The sequence below is a fragment of the Xenopus laevis genome, chromosome 9_10L, assembly GCF_017654675.1.
Source record: "Xenopus laevis strain J_2021 chromosome 9_10L, Xenopus_laevis_v10.1, whole genome shotgun sequence".
Classification (NCBI taxonomy): domain Eukaryota; kingdom Metazoa; phylum Chordata; class Amphibia; order Anura; family Pipidae; genus Xenopus; species Xenopus laevis.
The window spans coordinates 131,915,798-131,929,017 of NC_054387.1; the positions used below are offsets into that span (position 1 = coordinate 131,915,798).

The 13,220-nt window shown below is 38.0% G+C and overlaps 1 pseudogene; it reads left to right on the plus strand.

Moving 5' to 3' along the window:
- Positions 1-7,846: 7,846 nt before the first annotated feature.
- On the plus strand, positions 7,847-12,527 carry LOC108703867 (annotated as a pseudogene).
- Positions 12,528-13,220: the final 693 nt, after the last annotated feature.

Consider the following 13,220-nt stretch of genomic DNA (forward strand, 5'->3'; position numbering starts at 1 on the left):
AAGTTTACAGAGCTACAATATGATATCATGTATTTTGTAGAGTGATATGAACATGTGAAAGTACTTTAATTATTGAAATACACATAGGGGGGGGCACGTGGGTCATACTGTTGCTTTTGAATCTGAGCTGAATGCTGAGGATCAATTACAAACTCACTGAACAGTTATGTCCCATGTGGCCCCCCTTATAGTCACTGACTAACTCAGAGTTAGAGAGCTGAAAAGCAGGAAGTAGTGTTCTGGCTATTATGTTACACATCCAGTCACTCCAGCCTTTATACATTACATTTTTGGATAACTAATTATATTAGATACATTTTTTATTTAGCACAACCTATTTATCCAGTTTTAATTGTTACACTGAACTGTTCCTTTAATGCTTTGACTGAATATTCTCAAATAACAGCACTTGAATTAGAATTTTAACAAATCCCCCCCCCCCAAATCAGACAGTTACTTTACAGTTTAGGGAGCAGGCAAAGAGAAAGACTTGAGGAAATAACTTGCAGTTAGTGGAGAGTCATGTGTGAGTACAGTATTTAAAGGGAATGTAAAAGCAAACAAAAATAAAATCCCATTTTTACTTTTTAATGAAAAAGAAACCTTTCTCCAATATACTTTAATTAATAAATGTGTACAGTTTTTATAAGAAACCTGACTGTATACAGTGAAATTCTCCCTTCATTTACTGCTGTGGATAAGAATTGTCAAACGGTCCCTAACTGCTCTACAGGGAAACAATCATACTTATGAGCAGCAGGGGGAGCCCCCACCTTACTTCCCAGCCATGCAGAACTCAAGCAGCTTTGTTTGTTTCCCTGCAGAGCAGTCGGCGACTGTGTGGAGATTTGTATTGGATTTTATTTTTGCCTTTAAATCCCCTTTACCGTTTCCAACTCCAGCTGCAGGGACAAAGATCAAACTGGGATTCTATTTGGAGGATTATTTTTATGCAGCCACTGACTGTGCAGAGGTGGAGAAGGTTTATATTAAACAATACAAAAACTATAAAGTCTGCATTAGATTACATGACAACACAGAACCCCTGGGACTCCAGTGGAGCTTGCTCTAGTGTTAGCTTCTCTTAAGTGTTTGCTCGTTAAGTGGGGGATCTGTAAGTGGAGTTACAAACACCGGAGTTGAAAACTAAAGGAGGTTCAAACTACTGTAGGTCAAAAGTTTGTTCTAAACCCTCATTTTTTTTCTATATATTTATTTATATTTTTTCCTGTTTTGATCTGTAACTGGGATAATGAGTGCTAGCAAGATTGAAGGTCTGACTCACAGTCTGTCATATGTATGCAGATTTGGAACAAGAGATCCAAAATGCTTACCTCTGTGGTGGATGTGAGCAAATTGCCACTTTGGAGGCTCAAGTTAGAGCACTAGAGCAACAAATTGCAACACTGCGGTCGATTGACAATCTTGAAAGGAGTCTTTTGCTCACTGAGCAGGACCTAGCGGGGTCAGATAGTTTGGGGGGAACAGCACAGCAGCAGGATGTTGAGGCAGCTAGCTGGGTGACAGTTAGAAAATCTAAGGTGGGCAAAAGGAAAATGGAGGCTGATCCGGAGATTATACATCGCAACAAATTTGCCAGATTGTGTGAAGATGATGGGAGTATGAACTCTGGATTGGCAATTCTAGATGGGGCTGATCTCTCTAACAGCCGGGAGACCAGTTTCTCTAGTAGTGGTGGGGGGGAGAGTAGAGTCAGGCCTAAGCAGATTGTGGTTGTAGGGGACTCAATTATTAGGAAAGTGGATAGGGTAATTTGTCGTCCGGATCGCTACAACCGAACAGTTTGCTGTCTACCTGGTGCCAGGGTTCGGCATGTGGTTGATCGGATAGACAAATTATTGGGTGGGGCTGGGCACGACCCTGCTGTCTTAGTGCATATCGGTACTAATGACAAAATAAATGGTAGATGGAAGACCTTAAAGAATGATTTCAGGGATCTAGGCTCTAAGATCAAGGAAAGGTCTTCCAATGTCATCTTTTCTGAAATTTTGCCTGTGCCACGTGCAAGTTTAGGAAAACAGCGGGAGATTAGGGAGCTTAATGCGTGGCTCAAGTCTTGGTGCAGGAAGGAAGGGTTTGGGTTCCTAGAGCACTGGGCTGACTTTTCGTTGGGGTACAACCTATACAGCCGTGACGGTTTGCACCTCAATGGAAGGGGGTCCGCGGTGCTAGGGGAAAGAATGGCTAAGAGGTTGGAGGAGTGTTTAAACTAGGCAAGAGGGGGGTGGGTGAGATAAAGGATTATGGGGAAGCTAGTGTAGACGGGGTAGTGGGGTTAGTAAGGGGTCATGGGGGAGGAGTGAGGGGGGCATACAGTTTACCAGCTAAGGAGTTCCCTCTGTTACAAGGAAAACAGAATAATACTAACTTAACGTATAATTCTTCACTAAGTAATGCACATTTCAAAAGTAAAAGTAGTAACCTCCGCTGTATGCTGGCAAATGCACGGAGTTTGTCAGGTAAAATGGGAGACCTAGAATTAATTGCATGCTCTAAAAATTATGATATAATTGGTATCACTGAGACCTGGTGGGATGAAACATGTGACTGGATTGTGAATTTAAATGGTTACACCCTTTTTAGGAGGGACAGAGGGATTAAAAAGGGTGGAGGAGTGTGTTTGTATGTAAAGCCTGAATTAAAGCCATGCGCTAAAGAAATAAAAATAGCTGGCACTGGTGAGGGTGTAGAATCACTCTGGGTAGAGATTTCGACTGGGCAAAAGGTATCAAAAAGAATTATCATTGGTGTATGCTATAAACCACCTCGTATAAGTGTCGAGTATGAAGCCCAGCTACTCTTGCAGATACAAGCGGCTTCACAGCTGGGTCAAGTTGTTGCTATGGGTGACTTCAATTATCCAGACATTGACTGGGGTAATGGGGTTGCTAAGACAGAAAAAGCTAGTAGGTTTGTAAATATGCTGAATGACAACTTTTTATTCCAGCTCGTTCAAGAACCTACTAGGAATAACTCTCTTTTGGACCTTGTAATAACTAACAATACTGAACTCATCTCTAACATTTGTGTGGGTGAGCATTTAGGGAATAGTGATCATAACATGGTCTCCTTTGAGATTCTGTTGCAGAAGCAATTCTATAAGGGAGTAACTAAAACACTAAATTTCAGACGTGCAAACTTTGACAGTATAAGGGCATCTCTGCAACATATTAAGTGGGAAATGCTTTTCACAGGGTTAAACACAGAACAAAAATGGGAAGTCTTTAAAATGCTGCTTAATAAATATACTTGTCAGTATATTCCACTTGTAAGCAAGGAACGTCGTTGCAAAGCAAAACCTTTTTGGTTCAATAGAAGCGTTGGTGTTGAGGTGGGTAAGAAAAGACGTGCTTTTAAGGCTTTCAAGTTAGCTGGTACAGCCGAAACATTTATAAGGTACAAGGAGGCCAATAAATCATGCAAAGAAGCTATAAGGCAAGCTAAAATTGCTATAGAAAAGGATATTGCAGCAAGCAGTAAAAAAAATCCCAAATTATTTTTTAAATATGTCAATAGTAAAAAAATGAAGCAGGAAGGGGTGGGACCCTTACTATCAGAGGGGGATCAGCTGGTTGATGAAAACAAAATAAAAGCGCAGATTCTGAACTCGTATTTTTCATCTGTTTACACAAATGAAGAACCAGTAAGTGAAGGTTTCCTTCTTAACACTCCCAATTCTAGTAATACAACTAATGATGCATGGTTCACACAAGAAGAAATTCAAAAGAGACTTGAACAGGTTAAGATTAACAAAGGTCCAGGGCCAGATGGTATTCATCCCAGGGTAATTAGCGAGCTTAGCTCTGTGATTGCCAAACCTCTTTACTTAATTTTTCAGGATTCATTGAGATCTGGTATTGTGCCAAGAGACTGGCGAATTGCTAATGTGGTGCCTCTATTCAAAAAAGGATCCCGTTCTCAGCCTCAAAACTATAGGCCAGTTAGTCTGACGTCAGTATTAGGAAAGCTTTTCGAAGGGTTAATAAAGGATAAGATACTGGACTTCATAGCAAATCATAATACTATGAGTTTGTGCCAGCATGGTTTTATGCGTAATAGATCTTGCCAGACTAACTTAATTTCTTTTTACGAGAATGTAAGTAGAGACCTCGATTCTGGGATGGCAGTGGATGTGATTTACTTAGACTTTGCTAAAGCATTTGATACAGTGCCACACAAAAGGTTACTGGTTAAATTAAGGAATGTTGGCCTGGAACATAGTATTTGTACCTGGATAGCGAACTGGCTAAAAGATAGACTACAAAGAGTGGTGGTAAATGGAACATTTTCTAATTGGACCAGTGTTGTTAGTGGAGTACCGCAGGGCTCTGTACTAGGTCCCTTGCTTTTCAACTTGTTTATTAATGACCTGGAGGTGGGCATTGAAAGTACTGTTTCTATTTTTGCAGATGATACTAAATTGTGCAGAACTATAGGTTCCATGCAGGATGCTGCCACTTTGCAAAGTGATCTGTCTAAACTGGAAAACTGGGCAGCAAACTGGAAAATGAGGTTCAATGTTGATAAATGCAAGGTTATGCACTTTGGCAAAAATAATATAAATGCAAGTTATACACTAAATGGCAATGTGTTGGGAGTTTCCTTAAATGAAAAGGATCTAGGGGTCTTTGTAGATAACACGTTGTCTAATTCTGGGCAGTGTCATTCTGTGGCTACTAAAGCAAATAAAGTTCTGTCTTGCATAAAAAAGGGCATTAACTCAAGGGATGAAAACATAATTATGCCTCTTTATAGGTCCCTGGTAAGGCCTCATCTGGAGTATGCAGTTCAGTTTTGGACTCCAGTCCTTAAGAGGGATATAAATGAGCTGGAGAGAGTGCAGAGACGTGCAACTAAATTGGTTAGAGGGACGGAAGACTTAAATTATGAGGGTAAACTGTCAAGGTTGGGGTTGTTTTCTCTGGAAAAAAGGCGCTTGCGAGGGGACATGATTACACTTTACAAGTACATTAGAGGACATTATAGACAAATGGCAGGGGACCTTTTTACCCATAAAGTGGATCACCGTACCAGAGGCCACCCCTTTAGACTAGAAGAAAAGAACTTTCATTTGAAGCAACGTAGAGGGTTCTTCACAGTCAGGACAGTGAGGTTGTGGAATGCACTGCCGGGTGATGTTGTGATGGCTGATTCAGTTAATGCCTTTAAGAATGGCTTGGATGATTTTTTGGACAGACATAATATTAAAGGCTATTGTGATACTAAACTCTATAGTTAATATAGGTATGGGTATATAGAATTTTAATTAAAAGTAGGGAGGGGTGTGTGTATGGATGCTGGGTTTTCATTTGGAGGGGTTGAACTTGATGGACTTTGTCTTTTTTCAACCCAATTTAACTATGTAACTATGTAACTATGTAACAGGACCCAGTGCAGTCTGTATATTCTGATATATTCTGTATCGGCTCCTGGCAGATATTGTTTGACTTGTGATGTTTTGATAATTTATGATGATCCCTAAGCAGCCCAGACCACACTGAGCATGTGCACAGTCTTGGTCTTGCAAAGATGTATAACAAAGTTACAAGATGGTGACCCCCTGTGGCCAACTTTGAAAGCATAAATCATTTGTTTTATTGGGCTTCTGATGCAGTAAGTTCATGTTTATGTTTATTATACAAAATATAGCATTCCGAGCTTTATTCTATTTTAGACTTTACTTCCCCTTTAAAGACATTTAAAGTATCTCAATGCTCAATATACCAAGTAGATTAAATACATGTGTGTTATACAGGTTATACATCCTTTTGAAATTGAAACTGCGTGTGATAAACCCTCACCCTCAGTTTACCTGAACATTTATTTTTGATACAGGAACCACCATCAATGTATAAGGCGGACGCCTCCAATGCTAAAACAAGTAAGTGATTACCATTTTTATCACCATCAGCCCAGCAGAAACTTGGAAGTATAAATACTCCACTGCAGTAACTGCTTAGCATTTACTTGAATAAGATATACACTGTCTATCATTAAAAGAAATTGCAAACATTGTTTCTATACACTCTGCTCGGTAGTGACTTAAAAAGAAGGAAAAGCAAGAAAGAAGTAAGATGAAAAGACATGTTTACTGGTTCCTATAAAATATATGTTGCTATTAATGTGCACTGTATCATAAGGACATGTAAAGCCTACATTCTCCTGCCATGTATATAAGTTGGGCATATTTTCCGCACCCACGCCACATCATTTGTATTTCATATACCCCCTCCATTTGTGCTACATATACCCCCTCCATTTGTGCTACATATACCCCCTCCATTTGCCAGTGAAATCACATTTTTCTAAAACTAATAGCAGCTTTCACCCAGTAGCCATTTTCCCTCTGACACATCATCAGAAACACTGAGACACGTATGCTGTAAAGTTCATGCAATGCAGGTTACACAGGCACAACATAATTTGATAAAAGGTTCTGCTGGGGTTGAGCAGTGTAATGGTTAAGCTGAGTTCAGGATAGGTGGTTAGGAGATAAAAAATAGGATCAGTCAGCTAGAGCAGAGATTCTATGGGAACCAGGAATGCTATCTCTTCATTGGCTGTTAGACTGGAGGGTGTGTTTAGTAAGCTTAGCTGAGAAGAACTGAGCATGCTCATAAGTCTGCAGCCAAAGCAAATTCCTGAGGGAGGGAGGGGGCCAAGTGGGTTAGAGGAGGAGAACGATTTCTAAGTAATTAAGGGGATGTTGTAGCCTTACTGTTAACCTTTGAACAACCAGAGTGGCAGTGATCTAAAGATTTCAAAGAGGTTGTTCACTGATTAATTTTTTGTTGGGAGGGTTTACATGTCCTTTAATGTACTATTTCCCTGAATTTAAACCTGAAGGTACATTTACATTCAATGACTGTGATGAAGCTGCCATTGACTGGCCACAATCGTCCAATCCCTTAGCCTTCTGGTTGTGTTATACAAAACCAAAATAAGCTCCAGGAGCATTCCATGCCATAATTTTGGGTTTTATGCTAGATGGGATTTACTCCATCAACTGAGATCTTAAAAAGTTATCTCTCTGTATAGACAAATTGGCCCTTTAATGGTATGACTGAATGTGAAACTGTCCCGTCATACATGGAAGGACACCCTTACTCAACTGATTCCTTTGCAGAAAAAAACCCTTAAAACATAGGACGTGAAGATCTGTGAAAGGTGGGAATCAATAGAATCGAATAGAGATTTTTTTTGGTGGGTGGTGGGAAATGGAAGAATACAGAGCAGCCACTTACCACAAATTGGACCAGATTCAATTCAGTGAGAAAAAGTTATCACAAGAAAACTCATGAGTGAGATTCAATTTGAAGAGGAAAAATATTTTCCCCAAATTCAGTCACGGGGGTTTCCTATAGACTTCAATAGAATTTTCAATTGATAAACAGTTAGATCAGTTTTTTCTGAATCAACTGAATCACATCTATGACTTCATGTGATAAACCTGTTGAGAGTTGAATCTGGCCTATTGTTGGCAGTTAATAGAGGTCATTACCTATCTCTTTGTCACAATGCAAACCTTCTAAAATAGAAACATAAGCATTTTTAACAATGATATAGTTGAACCCCCATCAACAGGCAGATGATTACTGAGCATCTGTTTGTAATGTTTGAAGTGGAGGGTCCATAACATTGCTATATAGAGTTCTAGGGAGATTTTTTTAAATTGACTTTAATGTCAGAACAGGTTCTTTACAGAATCTACACCGTAAGCAATATCTAGTAAATTCCAAGTAAAATAACTACTGATTTCATGTTATTGATTGTTGAAGTGTGTAATATATTGCTATATACCTATATATTGTTCTCAGCAGGTGGAAGAGAAGCATTTGCAGACATATTATCACAACTGAAGATGCAGCAGTGCAAGAAGTCCAAACTGTCGCTTAAAGATGTGCTTAGCATTGGGGATGAATCTGTGAAGAATATTGAGCTCAGGACTGTTGAAGACATCCACCAGTATTTCTTACAGAAAGTTATGGCTCTTGATGATGGAGCAAGAAACACAACATTAAACCAGCCATCTGGCAAGGGAAATGAATGGAATCTAAAGTTCCATAATTCTGGTAGCATGGATTTTAATTTAGAAAATTCCATTCATCCACTTGATGTTCTTTGTGCTGTTTTTCATTGTTCAGATCATTTTTTGCAACAGGAACTCATATCTAAAATGTCTTTATGCCAATTTGCTGTTCCTCTGATTCTACCACCTGGTGATGGTACCGAATATACCTTCTTGATGTGGGCAATGAGAGGCATTGTAAAGAGGTGGAGACCTCACTCGTTAGCTGAAACAAGGGGCTTTATTGAAGACAATTTAGTAAATGTACGTATGCCAACATTTTCTTTTGTAAGGCTAGGGGAGTGCAGCTTATCAAAGTCCAAAATCATTAATCAACTGCTTTGTCAATCTCAGACGTATTATGACATATTTGTGAATCGTGATATGGACTGTGGAAATGGAGAAAAAAGAATTTCCAATGGATTAGTGGAAATTTCTTGGTTCTTTCCTGGAAGTGCAAACAAATCTGAAATATTCCAAGAACCCGTGGCAGTCACCAGTTTGCGAGGAGACTTGAAGAATAACTGGAGACAATTTGCATTTTTAACAAATGTTTCATCAGTCGTTTTTATATTCGCAGAATATGTGTCTGAGAAGGAATATGAATTACTTTTGTCATGCAGAGATGCCAAAACACACTACTATTTTATTATTGACACAAGCAGTGACAAACAGACAAATAAAAAAACAACAGAAATAGTGAAGAAGATGTCTGAGATACCTAAAGTTCATTTTTTGAAGACCAATATAAGAAATGCCAAAGAGCTAGTTAGGCATATACGCCAAATAACCATTCAACCTTTTGAGACCCAAGTATCTCTCCAAGATCTGGCTGCTATTGCACCTAAATACAACATCCAAGTAGATGAGAATTCTCTGGAATGTCAGAAAGCCAGAAGACAAGCAATTTCAATCACAAGTGAGATAAAAAATGTGTCAGAGTTTAAGAAAACAACAATGCCACTTCAGGGAGATCTATTGAAAGAATTGTCCCAAACAGAAAAAGAGTTGTGTAGAATGAAATACCAAGGAGACATTAATATTGGTATTTATAAAAGAAAACTGTCAAAAAAATGTTTTGATCTACACAGGGCACAATACCAGAGTGGATTACCTGGGAGCATAAGAAACTACATGAATAGTTTGATGATGTTGTCCACAGTCGAAAGGGGTTATTTCATCAGATGGATGAAGTTTTATTTGGAGGAAATAACAAGAAAAAGTCTGTTATGCTTACAGGCAGAATACAAAGAGAAATACAGTGAACTGTCAAAAAATCCACATGAATTGAATCAATTATACCATAAAATGTCTGATAGCTCTTTAGGGGTTGATCACTTCTTGCGTGAACTGGGTCAGTTTTATGAAGCAGAATCTTGCATGGTTGATGCAAATCAAATACAATCAAATCAGAAGCAGTTCACTAAACTCCCAGCAGTAGCAGCTGATCTCCTGCTGGATGGATTCCCATTAGAACTGATAGATGGAGAAGTCTCCAACATTCCTCTAAAATGGATAACAGATGTTCTAAAAGAGCTAAATAAGAAGATAGAGGGAAGATGCAGAATGAGAGTTATCACTGTACTGGGAGTACAGAGCACAGGGAAATCCACTCTTCTGAACACCATGTTTGGCTTGCAGTTCCCTGTGGCCAGTGGGCGTTGCACACGAGGGGCATTTATGACACTGATTAAAGTAAAAGAAAACTTCAAGAAGGAGCTGGGTTATGACTTTATTCTGGTAATTGACACTGAGGGTTTGAAGGCTCCAGAACTGGCTTCCCTGGAGGGCAGTTACGAACATGACAATGAGCTGGCAACTCTAGTAGTTGGGTTGAGTGATATCACCATAGTCAACATGGCCATGGAAAACACCACAGAAATGAAAGACATTTTGCAGATAGTAGTCCATGCATTTCTTAGAATGAAAGAAGTTGGAAGGAAACGCAACTGCTTCCTTGTACATCAGAATGTGAATGACGTGTCCGCTTATCTGAATAACAGAATAAATAGGAACAAACTTTTGAATGAACTAAATGACATGACATGCATTGCAGCAAAAATGGAAAAAATTGAAGTCCCTGTGGACTTTTCTGACATTATGAACTATCATCCTGATAAGCACAGCTGGTACATCCCTAGCCTATGGCATGGTGTTCCTCCAATGGCCCCAATAAACTCTGGCTATAGTGAAAACATTTCCAAACTGAAAAGGCATTTGTTTGAATTCATGAAAACAAGCCAGAACTCTGGTCCTCAAAACACTGATTCTTTCACAGAATGGATGAACAGTTTGTGGAAAGCTGTAAAATATGAGACCTTTATATTCAGTTTTAGAAACAGCCTTGTTGCCGAGGCTTATGATCAATTGTCTGCTAAATACTCAGAATTGGAATGGAATTTCCGCAGTCAGGTTTATACATGGCTAACAAAACAAGAAAATATTATCAAAAATCAACCTCAAAATAAACTAAAATGTGTAACAATGGAATTACTACAGAATGGAACAACTAAACTATTGGACAGAGAAGAGGCCTACATGACAGAGCAGTTAAAATTATTTTTTGACCAAAGCATTAGCAAAATATATGTTGCAGAGAGATACCGAGCTGATTTCATGAGCTATGTCAAATGTTTGCGCCGTAACATGGAAGTAATTATTTCAAGTAAATGCTGGGAAGCATTGAAAATCCAAAGTGGAAAACATGAAATACAGAACATGCAAGAGAGTTGCCTTAAGTCAATTGAAGAGAAAGTGAATGCACATTTGAAAAATGTAAAATCAAGTGAAATGAGTAACATAGAATTGAGAAAAGAATTTGACTTAATGTGGGATAAAGTTTTGCAAGAGCTGCAGGTGGGTCGGTTAAGAAAACACAATATCGACAGTGAAATGTTGAATCAATTTAAAAGAGAAATGATAAACAAAGGAGCACTTGTCATTGAAATACTGAATTCTATAACATCTCTAAAACATTATGGACAGGATCCTTTTACGATGAAAAAAGGCTATATCAACATTCCTTTCTGGTCAAAAAAAAATGTTAAAGAATTTTTTACTAATGACTGCTATAAAAAGCTAGCTAATGTTGCAAAAACCTTACAACATAGGTGCCAGAACGATGTAACAGACAGAATTAAGACAGGAGAAGATTACAATGAGTTATACTGTCAGGATCTACTGAACATAATCAATGAAAAACTGAACCAAGAAGAAGTGCGAAAACTTAACCCCACCTCCGAGTTTGGCCTTGATCTAAAGTTACACATTTTAGGAGCTGCGGCTCCTCAGTTTCAGAAGATGCACGATGACTTTGGCTCCAAAAATGATCCCAGACTTCTTACAAAGATTAAAACCACATTATTTTGATACATTTAAAAACAAACTACACGAGAAAGATGAATCCATTACTCGAGCTAAAGATTTCTGTGATCAGTGTCTAAAGCCGGCAATAACTGACCACATTTACAAGAATCTTGGCAAAGAAATAATCAGTGACATCCTGAAAGATTCCTTGAACATAAAGTTCAACAGTCAGAATCAATTTCAGTTTCAGATTCTGAAAGAACTCCTTGAGAGGAACAAATTTGAAGATTATGCAGAATACATCACAAACTATGGAATTTATGTGAAAAGATGGATTTCAAAATACATTGTAATGAAATATAAAAACAGTTCTTGCTTGGACATGTTGGTAACAAAAATTATTTCTTCTGTTACTAAAAAAATCCAGTCTGCTCTCACGGACACAAATGTTCAAAAGAGTCAGAATGTCACCGAATTTTTTGAACTCTTTCGAAAAATGTTATTCAAACATTTGGTGATTTCAAACAATTCAATGAAAGTAATAATTTTCCAAAACACAGCAAATATCCACCAGCTTTCAAATGACATTATTTTTTATATTGGGAAATGTCAGGAAGAAATCAGATCGGAAATGAAACATTTAGGCATTGAATCTCTACTTGCCTGTCTGTTGATAAAACCCCAAGATGAGTTGCTCATAAAGGTATTGGGATGTGGGAAGAAGTGCCCATTTTGTAATGCTCCTTGTGAAGCCAGAGGAGATGACCATCGAGAACACTTTGTATCTGCTCATCGGCCCACGAGTTTAACCAATTACAGATTTTCAGAAGACAATAGTCTTTGTACAAAAACATGTTCCACTGCTATTATTTCTAATGACTCATTTAGAAATCCAGACACAGAAGGAAGATGGCATCCATATCAAGATTATAGATCTGTCTATCCCCAATGGATCATACAACCAGAGATAAACTCTACATCTTCACTTCACTGGAAATTTGTTCTTGCACGGTTTAATTATGATTTTGCAAAACTTTTCAAAAGAGTTCCTGCAGAAATCCCAGAGAAATGGCTGAGGATAACTCAAAGGCAAGCTCTCAGCAGCTTAGAAAACATTTACAACATAAAATAAAGCCCACCATCTATTAAATGTCACACATATACATGAATGGCATAAAACTGTTGTTGAGTTTAAGGATTTTTTCTTTTGTAATGTTGCATTTATGTTTATGAAACAAAAGGAACCATTGACATCCTGAAAAATTCCTTGGATATAAGGTTCAACAGTCAGAATCATTTTCACTTTAAGATTCTGAAAGAACTCCTTGAATTGAACACATTTTTGAAGATTATGCAAAATACATCACAAACTATTGAATTTATGTGAAAAGCTGGATTTCAAAATACATTGTAATGAAATATAAAAACAGTTCTTGCTTGGATATGTTGGTAACAAAAATTATTTCTTCTGTTACTGGAAAAATCCAGGTTGCTCTCAGAAACAAATGTCCAAAAGAGTCAGAATGTTACAGATTTTTTTTAACTCTTTTGAAAATTTTTATTCAAACACTTAGGGGGTAATTTAGTAAACTCCGAATGCAAAAAGTCTGAAAAAATTGTGATTTTTTTTAGTATTAAATTTGAAAAAAAAAATCAAAATTTTTTTTTAATTTACTATACCCCGAGGATGAAAAAATCAGGATCAGAAGATCCGGCATCTCAGACCCTTCGAGGTTGCATATAAGTCAATGGGAGAAGTACTGATTATTTTTTGATGTGCGCTGTGTTTCGTGCAATACCCTGAAGATTTCAGAGTTTTCAGGAA